Consider the following 16,843-nt stretch of genomic DNA (forward strand, 5'->3'; position numbering starts at 1 on the left):
TCTTTGTTTCGAAGTTATTTTCGTGTGTTTCCGGTACTTCCTGTCCGAACCGGAAGTGAACTTGTGTTTGGTCAATTTTCAACTTTTTTGTTTTTTAATATTTTTTCAAGATATTATTATGTATAACAGAGGTTATTCTACAGATACTAAATATATAATTTGTTTTGAAATCAGATTCCACATTTTGCAGATTTTCGGTACCGTCATTTTCCCTATTTACCTAGTGTGTAGACAATGGGCAAAGAAAGATAACTCTGACTTGTAAGTGAGAATAGAACTTTCGAGATAAAGGCGGAAATAGTATCGATGACGTCAGAGACATATACACTCTCCATATCAAAATATTTAGACGTTCTATATTCACTCTTCAAAATTTAAGAGTACGTTAGTTACCGCTTCCAGTGCATGTAAAGTTTGAAGTTGCCAGTGTAGTGTAAGTCTGAATTGACAGTTAATTGATTTACACATGAATATATGTAAAAAAAAAAATTACTATATCTGCTAGGTATGTAATTCAAGTAAATATATTATAAGCACTGAATATACATTTATAGTGATGGACAGGCATGCAATTTATCTATCTCGTATAGTAAGTTCGGAATAAGATAGTTACTAAGCCTTCTATAATGCAGACGATTTATTATTCTCTATGATTTGAATGCGAAATTATTCCGATTTCCGAGTTTTATTTTCGATATTAAAAAATATTACGTACACTTAAAAAGGAACTGAGCGATAGAAATTTGTAATACAGACTGTATTAAAGCCTTTGGAAATAAATTGATATTTGTCACTTAAAAGAAAGAAAATCAGTATATACATGTAGATTAGATTTGGTTATTACATATATTTTTGATAAAAAGTTAAATTATTTATGTCACATGATCTATATTCTATATACCCAAGGAGTTATAAAAGATGTGAAAAGGCGATTCTTGGATTCTTGTCAAATACTCCAGAGATAAAAAAAAAATTGTGAAAATGCGATTCTGTGTGAAATAATGCTACTCTGTAGGTTTCTTTTGAGAAAAAAAAACATGATAAAAAAATTGCACAGGTCCTGTTGATATGTGGGATAAGTATATACATGTACCTGAATGAACACAATTTTATGTAATGATATATAATTATGTACATGCAACTGACGTCCGTACTTTTCCTTATAATTCATAAATTTATAATGCAACTATCTAATTCCTTTGAAGCTCCCCCCCCCCCCCCCCCCCGTCTTGATTAATATTTGGAGACGTTCGTGCAGCTAGGCATTTGAATTATATATTCGTTTTAGATTTAAATCTGGAACATGTGAATATAATTACCATTTACATGTATACAGAATTTCATATTCTATAATGGTAGATTTGTCCACAGGCACTTGGGGTATGGACCCCCCCCCCTTTTCCATTCTTTTTTCTTTTTAAATCTGGGGTCGAGTCACCTTTTTCCTATTTTTGTATTCTAATATTCACTGTATGTTATCAATAATGTTACTCTTTTGTCTCTATAAGCTGTTTTTAAATATATCATTTTCGACTGATACATAAAAAGAGAGCACTTGGGGTATGGACCCCCTCCCCCCCTTTTCCATTTTTTTTTCTTTTTAAATCTGGGGTCGAGTCACCATTTTCCTATTTTTGTATTCTAATATTCACTGTATGTTATCAATAATGTAACTCTTTTGTCTCTATAAGCTGTTTTTGAATATATCGTTTTCGACTGATACATAACTCTCTTTTTATGTATCAGTCGAAAATGATATATTTAAAAACAGCTTATAGAGACAAAAGAGTTACATTATTGATAACATATAGTGAATATTAGAATACAAAAATTGGAAAAAGGTGACTCAACCCCAGATTTAAAAGGAAAAAAAATGGAAAAGGGGGGGGGGTCCATACCCCAAGTGCCTGTGGATTTGTCATGAAATGTTCAATTTACGTCTGAGAGAGAGAGAGAGGGGGGAGAGAGATTCCCTCTTAATCCCGATCCTCCTATCTATTTACATAGACCAAAAATTAGTTCTATATCAGTCACACCCATTCTTTATTAAATGTTTTCTGATTTCATAGTCAGTCATGGTCACATTCTGTATATTTTTCTGCTTAAAAAGTATCACACGAAGTGCACGTGTGTTGACATGTCAATCAAGATCACCGGCGCTGTCTGCACTGCAATAAAATAGCCTGAGTTCGAAATGATCTTGAAGTATGATCTTTAAGTAAATCCAATGCAACAAACTTGTGAAAAAATAAAATAAAATAAAATAAATAAAATATCTCGGTATTATAAACTTCGATTGTGGGACGTGGAGACCGGTCCTTTGGATCCTTTAAATCGAGGTCCCGTGTCGCAGAAGGTGCTGGCACAAAAAAGATTCCTCACTGATCAATGGTGATAAGTGCCAAAGTATAGGACAAAAATTTGCAGTCTCCACCGGCGAGTGCTGGCGTCTCCATGTGAGTGATAAATTCTCGAGAGGGACGTTAAAGAACAAACAAACAAACAAAAAAATCAAATTTGAGAATTTATCATATATACACCCGTAGTTGGTGCATCACTTTTATTTAAACTTTGGAAGGATGACCAAGAAAAATTTAATTAGAAATTTTAATGAACTAAGCAAACAACCTACTCATTGTTAACACTTTGACCTGTTTCAAAGAAAGTGGGTCCCAACAGTAACGCACTAAAATCACTTGACTCTGACACAGATTTAGTGTTTCGGTGGTGCAATACGAGGCTTATATTAGAATTTTAAATAGGTAATTAATTAGCTGTGAATTTGCCATCATCGGAAAGACGTGTTACTGACTAAACATTTAATACAATTATGAAAACGGGCATCTCCAGCATACGTTTGAATTCTACATATCATTCACATGAATAGAATGGATTGATCATAACACGAGAGCGTTTGATTATCTAATACGCTAAATGTTTTTCTTGTCATATAATGTGAGGATTTGACCAGTGTGATAAATGGGCCAAATGATTCTTAGAGAAGAAGATGAATAGTCAATCAATCAATCAATCAATCAATCGATTGCTGAATAATTACTGTAATTGAATAATCTTTCTTATAGGTATGCTGTCAAATCTTAATATTATATTATATTCAAAACTCAGTGACTTTACGTTTAATTTGATACTAACTTAATACATTATAATTTTTTTATAACACCATCACAACTATGCCAGAACATATACACAGTAAAGTTTATGATAGCACGGTGTTCGTTCGTCTGTTTGTTTGTCTTAGAATTGATTTCAAACATTTTTTTTAAAATGCTAATTATCCTTGCTCTATGATATACGTAAATATCTCATAGGTACAAGATTGATCATGAAAATCAAAGTACCTTAAGTACTGAAAGGACTTTCCTCCAGTTATTTATTTCTTTCACAGTAAATATGATATGTATGTTTTTTACACAGAAAAAAGCAAATTCTTACAGATTTAGTAGAACGGAAGACTTTTTTGTTGCCATGGCAACAAGAGTCTAGTTATTATTATTATTATTATTATTCCTCCCAAATTTTGTGAGCGCGATTACTCAGAGATGGTTGGATAGATTTTCACAATTTTTCACATGATATTAGGCTGATATATGAAGTTTATATAAAATTCCGTTTTTTGAAAAATTCACTTCCGGCCCGATGTTACGGCCGAATTTCCAATTTTTAAATGGACTTTTGTCCGGAATTTTTCTCGGAAACGGTTTGAGGTAAAGATGTGAAATTTACAGGGATATTAGATCATGACATTCTCTTTGTTTCGAAGTTGTTTTCGTGTGTTTCCGGTACTTCCTGTCCGAACTGGAAGTGAACTTGTGTTTGGTCAATTTTCAACTTTTTTGTTTTTTAATATTTTTTCAAGATATCATTATGTATAACAGAGGTTATTCTACAAATACTAAATATATAATTTGTTTTGAAATCAGATTCCACATTTTGCAGATTTTCGGTACCCTCATTTTCCCTATTTGCCTAGTGTGTAGACAATGGGCAAAGAAAGATAACTCTGACTTGTAAGTGAGAATAGAACTTTCGAGATAAAGGCGGAAATAGTATCGATGACGTTGGAAACATATACACTCTCCATATCAAAATATTTAGACGTTCTATATTCACTCTTCAAAATTTAAGAGTACGTTGGTTACCGCTTCCAGTGCATGTAAAGTTTGAAGTTGCCAGTGTAGTGTAAGTCTGAATTGACAGTTAATTGATTTACACATGAATATATGTAAAAAAAAAATTACTATATCTGCTAGGTATGTAATTCAAGTAAATATATTATAAGCACTGAATATACATTTATAGTGATGGACAGGCATGCAATTTATCTATCTCGTATAGTAAGTTCGGAATAAGATAGTTACTAAGCCTTCTATAATGCAGACGATTTATTATTCTCTATGATTTGAATGCGAAATTATCCCGATTTCCGAGTTTTATTTTCGATATTAAAAAATATTACGTACACTTAAAAAGGAACTGAGCGATAGAAATTTGTAATACAGACTGTATTAAAGCCTTTGGAAATAAATTGATATTTGTCACTTAAAAGAAAGAAAATCAGTATATACATGTAGATTAGATTTGGTTATTACATGTATTTTTGATAAAAAGTTAAATTATTTATGTCACATGATCTATATTCTATATACCCAAGGAGTTATAAAAGATGTGAAAAGGCGATTCTTGGATTCTTGTCAAATACTCCAGAGTTAAAAAAAAATTTTGTGAAAATGCGATTCTGTGTGAAATAATGCTACTCTGTATGTTTCTTTTGAGAAAAAAAAAAAACATGATAAAACAAGAGGCCCATGGGCCACAGCGCTCACCTGTGTAACTTTGGCCTTGCTGTTTTCACCTGATTCCCCCCCCCCCGTAGTACTTATTGTGGCCCCGCCCTACCCCCAGGGTCATGATTTGAACAATTAGAATCTACACTACCCCAGGATGCTTCCACATAAGTTTCAGCTTTTCTGGCTCAGTGGTTCTTGAGAAGAAGATTTTTAAAGATTTTTCCTATATGTTTCAATGTAAAACTTGGATTCCCTATTGTGGCCCCGCCCTACCCCCAGGGTCATGATTTGAACAATTTAGAATCTACACTACCCCAGGATGCTTCCACATAAGTTTCAGCTTTTCTGGCTCAGTGGTTCTTGAGAAGATTTTTAAAGATTTTTCCTATATGTTTCAATGTAAAACTTGGATTCCCTATTGTGGCCCTGCCCTACCCCCAGGGTCATGATTTGAACAATTTAGAATCTACACTACCCCAGGATGCTTCCACATAAGTTTCAGCTTTTCTGGCTCAGTGGTTCTTGAGAAGAAGATTTTTAAAGATTTTTCCTATATGTTTCAATGTAAAAATTGGATTCCCTATTGTGGCCCGGCCCTACCCCCGGGGGTCATGATTTGAACAATTTAGAATCTACACTACCCCAGGATGCTTCCACATAAGTTTCAGCTTTTCTGGCTCAGTGGTTCTTGAGAAGAAGATTTTTAAAGATTTTTCCTATATGTTTCAATGTAAAAATTGGATTCCCTATTGTGGCCCGGCCCTACCCCCGGGGGTCATGATTTGAACAATTTAGAATCTACACTACCCCAGGATGCTTCCACATAAGTTTCAGCTTTTCTGGCTCAGTGGTTCTTGAGAAGAAGATTTTTAAAGATTTTTCCTATATGTTTCAATGTAAAACTTGGATTCCCTATTGTGGCCCCGCCCTACCCCCGGGGGTCATGATTTGAACAATTTAGAATCTACACTACCCCAGGATGCTTCCACATAAGTTTCAGCTTTTCTGGCTCAGTGGTTCTTGAGAAGAAGATTTTTAAAGATTTTTACTACATATTTCAATGTAAAACTTGGATTCCCTATTGTGGCCCCGCCCTACCCCCGGGGGTCATGATTTGAACAATTTAGAATCTACACTACCCCAGGATGCTTCCACATAAGTTTCAGCTTTTCTGGCCCAGTGGTTCTTGAGAAGAAGATTTTTTAATGACCCCACCCTATTTTTGTCTTTTCTTGATTATCTCCCCTTTGAAGGGGACTTGGCCCTTCATTTTAACAATTTAAACCCCCCTTCACCCAAGGATGCTTTGTACTAAGTTTGGTTAAAATTGGTCCAGTGGTTCTTGAGAAGAAGTTGAAAATGTGAAAAGTTTACGGACGGACGGACAGACGGACGGACAGACGGACGACGGACAACGGGTGATCAGAAAAGCTCACTTGAGCTTTCAGCTCAGGTGAGCTAAAAATTGCACAGGTCCTGTTGATATGTGGGATAAGTATATACATGTACCTGAATGAACACAATTTTATGTAATGATATATAATTATGTACATGCAACTGACGTCCGTACTTTTCCTTATAATTCATAAATTTATAATGCAACTATCTAATTCCTTTGAAGCTCCCCCCCCCCCCCGTCTTGATTAATATTTGGAGACGTTGGTGCAGCTAGGCATTTGAATTATATATTCGTTTTAGATTTAAATCTGGAACATGTGAATATAATTACCATTTACATGTATACAGAATTTCATATTCTATAATCATTATGGTAGATTTGTCATTATGAAATGTACAATTTACGTCTGAGAGAGAGAGAGGGAGAGAGAGATTCCCTCTTAATCCCGATCCTCCTATCTATTTACATAGACCAAAAATTAGTTCTATATCAGTCACACCCATTCTTTATTAAATGTTTTCTGATTTCATAGTCAGTCATGGTCACATTCTGTATATTTTTCTGCTTAAAAAGTATCACACGAAGTGCACGTGTGTTGACCTGTCAATCAAGATCACCCGCGCTGTCTGCACTGCAATAAAATAGCCTGAGTTCGAAATGATCTTGAAGTATGATCTTTAAGTAAATCCAATGCAACAAACTTGTGAAAAAATAAAATAAAATAAAATAAATAAAATATCTCGGTATTATATATAAACTTCGATTGTGGGACGTGGAGACCGGTCCTTTGGATCCTTTAAATCGAGGTCCCGTGTCGCAGAAGGTGCTGGCACAAAAAAGATTCCTCACTGATCAATGGCGATAAGTGCCAAAGTATAGGACAAAAATTTGCAGTCTCCACCGGCGAGTGCTGGCGTCTCCATGTGAGTGATAAATTCTTGAGAGGGACGTTAAAGAACAAACAAACAAACAAACAAAGCAAATTTGAGAATTTATCATATATACACCCGTAGTTGGTGCATCACTTTTATTTAAACTTTGGAAGGAACACCAAGAAAAATTTAATTAGAAATTTTAATGAACTAAGCAAACAACCTACTCATTGTTAACACTTTGACCTGTTTCAAAGAAAGTGGGTCCCAACAGTAACGCACTAAAATCACTTGACTCTGACACAGATTTAGTGTTTCGGTGGTGCAATACGAGGCTTATATTAGAATTTTAAATAGGTAATTAATTAGCTGTGAATTTGCCATCATCGGAAAGACGTGTTACTGACTAAACATTTAATACAAGTATGAAAACGGGCATCTCCAGCATACGTTTGAATTCTACATATCATTCACATGAATAGAATGGATTGATCATAACACGAGAGCGTTTGATTATCTAATACGCTAAATGTTTTTCTTGTCATATAATGTGAGGATTTGACCAGTGTGATAAATGGGCCAAATGATTCTAAGAGAAGAAGATGAATAGTCAATCAATCAATCGATTGCTGAATAATTACTGTAATTGAATAATCTTTCTTATAGGTATGCTGTCAAATCTTAATATTATATTATATTCAAAACTCAGTGACTTTACGTTTAATTTGATACTAACTTAATTCATTATATTTTTTTATAACACCATCACAATTATGCCAGAACATATACACAGTAAAGTTTATGATAGTACGGTGTTCGTTCGTCTGTTTGTTTGTCTTAGAATTGATTGCAAACATTTTTTTTAAATGCTAATTATCCTTGCTCTATGATATACGTAAATATCTCATAGGTGCCAAATGCATTATACAAGATTGATCATGAAAATCAAAGTACCTTAAGTACTGAAAGGACTTTCCTCCAGTTATTTATTTCTTTCACAGTAAATATGATATGTATGTTTTTTACACAGAAAAAAGCAAATTCTTACAAATTTAGTAGAATGGAAGACTTTTTTGTTGCCATGGCAACAAGAGTCTAGTTATTAAGGTCTTCCGTCTTCACGGAAGACCTTATAGTGATTCTACTGTTTCTTATTATTATTATTATTATTATTATTATTATTATTATTATTCTTATTTTTTAGACAAATTTTGTGCACGCAATATCTCGAGAACTATTCAATGGTTTTCCATCAAACTTTCAGGGATAATGCGCATTCAAATGCCATTGTTACATTTGAAAGAATTTTGGAGAAATTCGCTTCCGGTTCCAAGTTATGGACATTTTTCTGATTTTGAAAGGACATTTTATCCGCGCGAGATCTAAAGAACGGCTAAAGATATGAACTGGAGACTTGTTGGAGAGCATAGAACATGACTTCTAAATATGCGGGTTTGCCTTTTCGTGCGTCGTGAGTACTTCCGGTCGCTACCGGAAGCGAATTAAAAAAGTCCATTTTTTCAACTTTTACGTTTTTCAATATTTTTCTTTGATTTTAATAGGGTTAATAGAGACTCTTATTGTAATGCTTAATATATAATTTGTTTTTAAAATTGTCTACTAGAATACATTTTAAAAATAGATTTTTTAGACAAATTTTGTGCACGCAATATCTCGAGAACTATTCAATGGTTTTCCATCAAACTTTCAGCGATAATGCGCTATAAAATGCCATTGTTACATTTGAAAGAATTTTGGAAAAATTCGTTTCCGGTTCCAAGTTATGGACATTTTCTGATTTTGAAATGAAATTTTATCCGCGCGAGATCTGAATAACGGCTAAAGATATGAATTGGAGAAATGTTGGAGAGCATGGAACATGACTTCTAGATATGCGGGTTTGCCTTTTCGTGCGTCGTGAGTACTTCCGGTCGCTACCGGAAGCGAATTAAAAAAGTCCATTTTTTCAACTTTTACGTTTTTCAATATTTTTCTTTGATTTTAGTAGGGTTATATTCCTTTATAGATGCAAGTTACCGAACATAATAGGTATCAGATTCCTTGAGCATCATATGGCGAGACGTGTTTTGTTGCAAAACATTCAAGTCTTTTCATTAATGTGTTACTGATTGGAATAGTCCACTTTGGGGGTTAAGAGGAATATAAAATGTGTAAGAAAACTTAGCGCTGCCTTTATGTTACTTGACCGTATACGATATGTTATATGTACAGTGTGATAAATAAACATTCTTAGGCTCCAAAATCAGGCTATAGCAACATATATTTTTTTAAAAATTCATTGAAGCTATCATGTACACTCATTCAATTGAAGACACATTTCAAAGAAAAGGTGCGAAGATTTACTCGTGACGTTTGGCGCGAAATAATGTATCTTGACCCGCCTTTCACAAATGGTCTGATGCAGTAGTGTAGAAGTACAGAAAAAGATTACACGGACATGTCTGTATTTGGAATTGCATAGAATAGAAAGCTGAATGCATAAAGAATAAAGGAAGTAAACACAATAGTTTTTTTTTTAGTTTTTATCAGTAACAGATTATTTTCTCTGCTATCAGTTATTGTTAAAACTCAAGTATAAAATCCGATGTAAATCTACTAGCACTTGCACAAAATTTAGCTGGCTAGTTTTCATCCTATAATTCCGCACTATAAGAAAAAAAAATTAACCTGCCTGACACTCGTTACTTCAGAGAATGAGTGCAAGGTAAACATCGATAATGGCTGGTACATTGCGCTAGTGTAGTGGTTTCAATATTAAAGAACAAGGTTCACTTAGGGCCTTTTTTTGGCCCTGTGAATTTCAGAAAAACTGGAACTGCTTGGCTTTAGTTGACAATGCATTAAATATCATTTAGACCTTTGATGACTGCGTATCTTTCAAAAATGACGTAATTTTTTGGCTAGCCTATGCATTAAGACGTCATGAAATGCGTCATTTTCCTCGTATCCTGAAAATTTCTACAAAACAGCAATTTTTAAAGCTATTTTTCGATATCGATATTTAATATAGGACGTAACCTCTGATCTTAAATATGCAACTATTAAATGATAGAACTATTTCTGAGGATTACCAAACCTGTTTTATCGTTTTAGATCAGAGGATGCGCTCATGTTATTTCTCTTCTTTCTTTTTTAAACTAAAACTTGCATCACTTTATTGCATCTGTTTCGCTGTTTTAAAATATGTTAGATTCCACCGGAAATAATCGTCAACTTCCGGTCTATTGCTCGACAACAGTAAACGACTGAAGTCTAAAACTTTCAGGACTGATAGTCAGTCATCAGTTTATTTGAATCGTGACAAAATCTTATATTCACGATACTTCCGATCGTGATAGGAAGTGATGCAAAAAAGGGAATGGTTAATGGTTAGCACGTTGGATTTTCAGGCTGACGACCAGGGTTAAATCTCGAGAGTGTCTGAATTTCTTTTATCACTTTTTCAGCTTGAGTTTTCTTTTTTTTCAGAATTGGACGGAAGACCTCTCATTGCTCGCAATGAGTTTCTAGTTAAGTCTTCCGTTCACAACGGAAGACTTATAGTGATTGTATTGTTTCTTTTTATTATTATTAAGTCTTCCGTTCACAACGGAAGACTTATAGTGATTGTATTGTTTCTTTTTATTATTATTATTATTATTATTATTATTCCTCCCAAATTTTGTGAGCGCGATTACTCAGAGATGGTTGGATAGATTTTCACAATTTTTCACATGATAGTAGGCTGATATATGAAGTTTATATAAAATTCCGTTTTTTGAAAAATTCACTTCCGGTCCGAAGTTACGGCCGAATTTCCAATTTTTAAATGGACTTTTGTCCGGAATTTTTCTCGGAAACGGTTTGAGGTAAAGATGTGAAATTTACAGGGGTATTAGATCATGACATTCTCTTTGTTTCGAAGTTGTTTTCGTGTGTTTCCGGTACTTCCTGTCCGAACCGGAAGTGAACTTGTGTTTGGTCAATTTTCAACTTTTTTGTTTTTTATTATTTTTTCAAGATATTATTATGTATAACAGAGGTTATTCTACAAATACTAAATATATAATTTGTTTTGAAATCAGATTCCACATTTTGCAGATTTTCGGTACCCTCATTTTCCCTATTTACCTAGTGTGTAGACAATGGGCAAAGAAAGATAACTCTGACTTGTAAGTGAGAATAGAACTTTCGAGATAAAGGCGGAAATAGTATCGATGACGTTAGAGACATATACACTCTCCATATCAAAATATTTAGACGTTCTATATTCACTCTTCAAAATTTAAGAGGACGTTGGTTACCGCTTCCAGTGCATGTAAAGTTTGAAGTTGCCAGTGTAGTGTAAGTCTGTATTGACAGTTAGTTAATTTACACATGAATATATCTAAAAAAAAAATAATATATATATATGCTAGGTAGCTAATTCAAGTAAATATATTATAAGCACTGAATATACATTTATAGTGATGGACAGGCATGCAGTTTTATCTATTTCGTATATTAAGTTCAGAATACGATAGTTATAAGCCTTCTATAATGCAGACGATTTATTATTCTCTATGATCTGAATGCGAAATTATCCCGATTTCCGAGTTTTACTTTCGATATTAAAAAATATTACATACACTCAAAAAAGGAATTAAGCAATAGAAAATTGTAATACAGTACTGTTTTAAAGCCTTTATAAATAAATTGATATCTGCCACTGAAAAGAAAGAAAATCAATCTATAGATTAGATTTGGTTATTACATATATATTTGATAAAAGGTTAAATTATTTATGACACATGATCTATACTCTATATACCCAAGGAATTGATGTGAAGATGTGAAAAGGTGATTCTTGGATTCTTGTGAAATACTCAAAGAGTTAAAGAGTGTGTGAAATAATGGTACGTTATGTTTCTTTTGAAAAAAAAAAAACATGATAAAAATATTGTACAAGTCTGTTGATATGTGGGATAAGTATATCTGAATGAACACAATTTTATGCAATGATATATAATCATGTACATGCAACTGACGTCCGTACTTTTCCTTGTAATTCATAAAATTATCTAATTCCTTTGAAGCCCCCCCCCCCCCCCGTCTTGAATTTGAATTATATATTCGTTTTAGATTTAAATCTGGAACATGTGAATAACATTACCATTTACATGTATACAGAATTTCATATTTTATAATTATGAAATGTTCAATTTACATGTCTGAGAGAGAGAGAGAGAGAGAGGAGAGATTCCCTCTTAATCCCGATCCAGACCAAAAATTAGTTCTTTATCGGTCACACCCATTCTTTATTAGATGTTTTCTGATTTCATAGTCAGTCATGGTCACATCCTGTATATTTTTCAGCTTAAAAAGTATCACACGAAGTGCACGTGTGTTGACCTGTCAATCAAAATCACTTGACGCTGTATGCACTGCAATTAAGTAGCCTGAGTTCGAAATGATCTTAAAGTATGATCTTTAAGTAAATCTGCTGCCACAAACTTGTGAAAAAAATAGAATAAAATAAAAAATAAAATATCTCGGTATTATGAACTTCGACTGTGGGACGTGGAGACCGGTCCTTTGGATGAGATCGTATAAATCGAAGTCCATTGTCGCAGAAGGTGCTGGCATAAAAAAGATTCCTCACTGCTCAATTGCGATAAGTGCCAAAGTATAGGACAAAAATTTGCAGTCTCCACCGGCGAGTGGTGGTATCTCCATGTGAGTGAAAAATTCTGGAGAGAGACGTTAAACAACATACGTATAATCAATTAATCAATCGATTGCTGAAGAATTACTGTAATTGAATAATCTGTCTTATAGGTATGCTGTCAAATCTTGATATTATAACTTTACAAAACTCAGTGACTTTACGTTTAATGTGATACTAACTTAATTCATTATTTTTTTATAACACCATCACAATTATGCCTAAACATACACACAGTGAAGTTTATGATAGTACGGTGTTCGTTCGTCTGTTTGTTTGTCTTAGAAATGATTGCAAACAATTTTTTTTAAATTGCTAATGATATACATATATCTCTTATAGGTGCCAAATGTATTATACAAGATTGATAAATAAATGAAAATCAAAGTACCTTAAGTACTGAAAGGACTTTTTCCAGTTATTTTTTTCTTTCACAGTAAATATGATATGTATGTTTTTGACACAGAAAAAAGCAAATTCTTACAGATTTAGAAGAACGGAAGACTTTTTTGTTGCCATGGCAACAAGAGTCTAGTTATTATTATTATTATTATTCCTCCCAAATTTTGTGAGCGCGATTACTCAGAGATGGTTGGATAGATTTTCACAATTTTTCACATGATAGTAGGCTGATATATGAAGTTTATATAAAATTCCGTTTTTTGAAAAATTCACTTCCGGTCCGAAGTTACGGCCGAATTTCCAATTTTTAAATGGACTTTTGTCCGGAATTTTTCTCGGAAACGGTTTGAGGTAAAGATGTGAAATTTACAGGAGTATTAGATCATGACATTCTCTTTGTTTCGAAGTTGTTTTCGTGTGTTTCCGGTACTTCCTGTCCGAACCGGAAGTGAACTTGTGTATGGTCAATTTTAAACTTTTTTGTTTTTTAATATTTTTTCAAGATATTTTTATGTATAACAGAGATTAGTCTACAAATACTAAATATATAATTTGTTTTGAAATCAGATTCCACATTTTGTAGATTTTCGGTACCGTCATTTTCCCTATTTACGTAATGGGCAAAGAAAGATAACTCTGACTTGTAAGTGAGAATAGAACTTTCGAGATAAAGGCTGAAATAGTATCGATGACGTTGTCGATGTCTGCATTCTATTTAGACGTTTCATATTCACTCTCTTCTACATGTAAGAGTACCTTGCTTTCCACATTCAGTGTATAAAGTTGCCACTGCAGTGTAAGACTGTACATATTGACAGTTATTGAAGAATGCATATGTATTTACACATGTATATATATCTAAAATAAACTGATATATGGCAGCTAGCACATTCAAGTAAATATATATTATAGACAGTATACATTTATAGTGATGGAATGTAATCGTAATACAGCTTTAAAGCTTTTTGATATAAACTGAAACCCGTCACTTAAAATTAGGCGAAAAGGCGATTCTTGTAAAATACTCAGAGAGTTAATAAAATATTATGTGAAAAGGCGATTGTGTGTGAATTATGGCTCTGCTAGATGTTTCTTCTGAAAAAGAATTATTACAGTGATAAAAAAATGCACAGGTCAATTGATAGGTCGGATAAGTATTAAACTATCTACATTGTACTTCCTTTGAAGCGCCCCACCCCTGTCTTGATTTATATTTGGAGAAGGTGGCGCAAATAGGCGGTATTTAAGTTATACATGTGGTAATAGTTTCTTCATATTCTATAATGGTAGATTTTTTCTCATAATATGAAATTATGATACTGAAATGTTAAATTTAGATGTCGAGAGAGAGAGAGAGAGAGAGAGAGAGATTCCCTCTTAATCACTCCTCCTATCCATATATACATAGAACAAAGAAATGTTCTATATCTTTAATAAATGTTCTTTGATTTCAAAGTCAGACATGATCACAACCTGTTTTTTTCTGCTTAAAGTATCACACGAAGTGTTTGGCCTGTCAATCAAAATCACTTGACGCTGTATGAACTGCAGTATTCTATATAAAAGTATTTCGCCTACTACCATTTAAATGGAAAGTACCTTTTACTATAAATAGACTTACTTGATGCATAATTATGCTGTATTGAATTTTGGAAACTGACTTTGTGAAATACATGTACATGTACAGAATACGGAACTGCTTCTACATGTAAATTATAGAAAATATTTCTGGGTAAACCTATGCTCTGATTCGGGCTATAAATTCAAGAGAAATACTTTCAAACTGTATACGAGATATCGTCAACATACCTGCACTGCTCTTGCACCTGGTGTGAAGTATTTACCTTGAATACTATCTGGTTCCAATGAAATGCATCTACAATGTACTTATTTTCGGGATTCTGTTCATAACTTGAATGAACAACACTTAATAGAAAATAAAGATGTTATCCTAAGAAAATGAGATAATTGTACAATTTATGGATTTTTTTTTAAATTCTAGGCTTAAATTATAAATCAAAATTTATATAAACGAATTTAATGAAATGATGTCCATAAACTACACCCGTTGATTTATATCATTTGTATAATGTTTATATTTTGTTTGTATAATTTAGTCTTTAAAAAACTTTTTAAAAATACTGCGTTTATGGTACATGAACTTTCGGATCATCGGTTTTTCTGTGTAAAACAAAAAATAATTCTCGGATAAATTTTATTGAACAAAGAATAGGGTGAAATAATTCTAACATTCTAAAAAACAAAATTCACCTGGCGTTATTTTTTCTCGCTATTAAAATCATGTATTAAAGAAAGCAAAACAGATTGTCTGGTTCCGCCGTGATTACGCAAGACGAGTAAAAACAAATTTAATTTATAGTATTTACATGTGTAGTATATAGTATTTCATTCAATACATGACTATATTTTTAAGAAGTCACTGTTATTTGTTGCTTTTTTAGTCGGATCTTGTTTTTCTCACTTTTAATCGGCTATGAACCTCCACCACACCCCCACCACCACCCCCCGGCGAATATGCCTCATACAGGATTAAGACTATCATAATTTACATGGTTTTAATTAATTTGCCGATATAGACCTATATTAAATAAGGGTTATTTTAATAACAGTTAACATAAAGTCTATTAGCAATAATTTATAATTATTTACTCCGAAAAGTTTTATTTATTTATTTTGTGTTCTTATGTATTTTTAACAAAAGAGGATGTAATCATTCAATGTTTGCTAATTTATACGAAGTTTTGAGTATCTGATATATAAATGATAAACAATAGAATGTTAAACGACAGTGATTTTCACCGTTTCCTGTCTAAATCAGAACCCCTGTTTCGTATGGTCAGTTCCTTCGAACTCGTATGAAATCCTGTTACGTAAATTTATTTGAAACTCATAGCAAGTCCTCCTGAACAGATTCCAGACATCTGCAGATTCTGTGGCAAAATCTTTCTAGATATATTTATGCACATCACCTGTTCTTGCTCGCTGACATCGGATTTACGTAATGGCTGGTGGGATGATATTTCCAATAATTTTGATGTCCACCTCTCTGCAGAAATTTGTGCAAGGACAGATGACGAGATATTTCTTTTTCTTCTTGGAAGTAATTCTGTTCATTTACTATCTGGAAAAGATCTTCGGCAGCTTAATGTGACCAACTTTCGATACATACGAAATGTTGCCACGTGTTACAACCGAGCCCTCCAATTCTATCCATAGGTGCTAATTGGTCATCAAAATCAAAGTACCTTAAGTACTGAAAGGGTATTTTTCCAGTTAAATATTGTATGTGTTGTTTTCTTTTCTACATAGAAAAAAGCGAATTCTTACAGATTATATAGAAAAACGGAAGACCTTTTTGTTGCCATGGCAACAAGAGTCTAGTTATTATTATTATTCTTTTTTTCTACTTTCTTCTCCGGTACTTTTTTGTCCGGGAGTGTTCTCATAGAATCACTCATCCGATTGACATGAAACCTTTTTAGGGTTAATAGGCATGTTGTGTAGGTGTTCGGAATGAAGGTCATTTTGCGCGCACATGCATGCATGTGCGCGCGCGTGCAATGAGTGAAATGACTAATATACTTGATGAAGCCGTAACTTTTATATTTCTTGATGAATTGCTTTGAAACTCAAAATA

Source organism: Saccostrea echinata, unplaced genomic scaffold, assembly GCF_033153115.1.
Source record: "Saccostrea echinata isolate AGI-Se365-2 ecotype Australia unplaced genomic scaffold, CSIRO_AGI_Sech_v1 ptg000022l, whole genome shotgun sequence".
In the NCBI taxonomy this organism is placed as follows: Eukaryota; Metazoa; Mollusca; class Bivalvia; order Ostreida; family Ostreidae; genus Saccostrea; species Saccostrea echinata.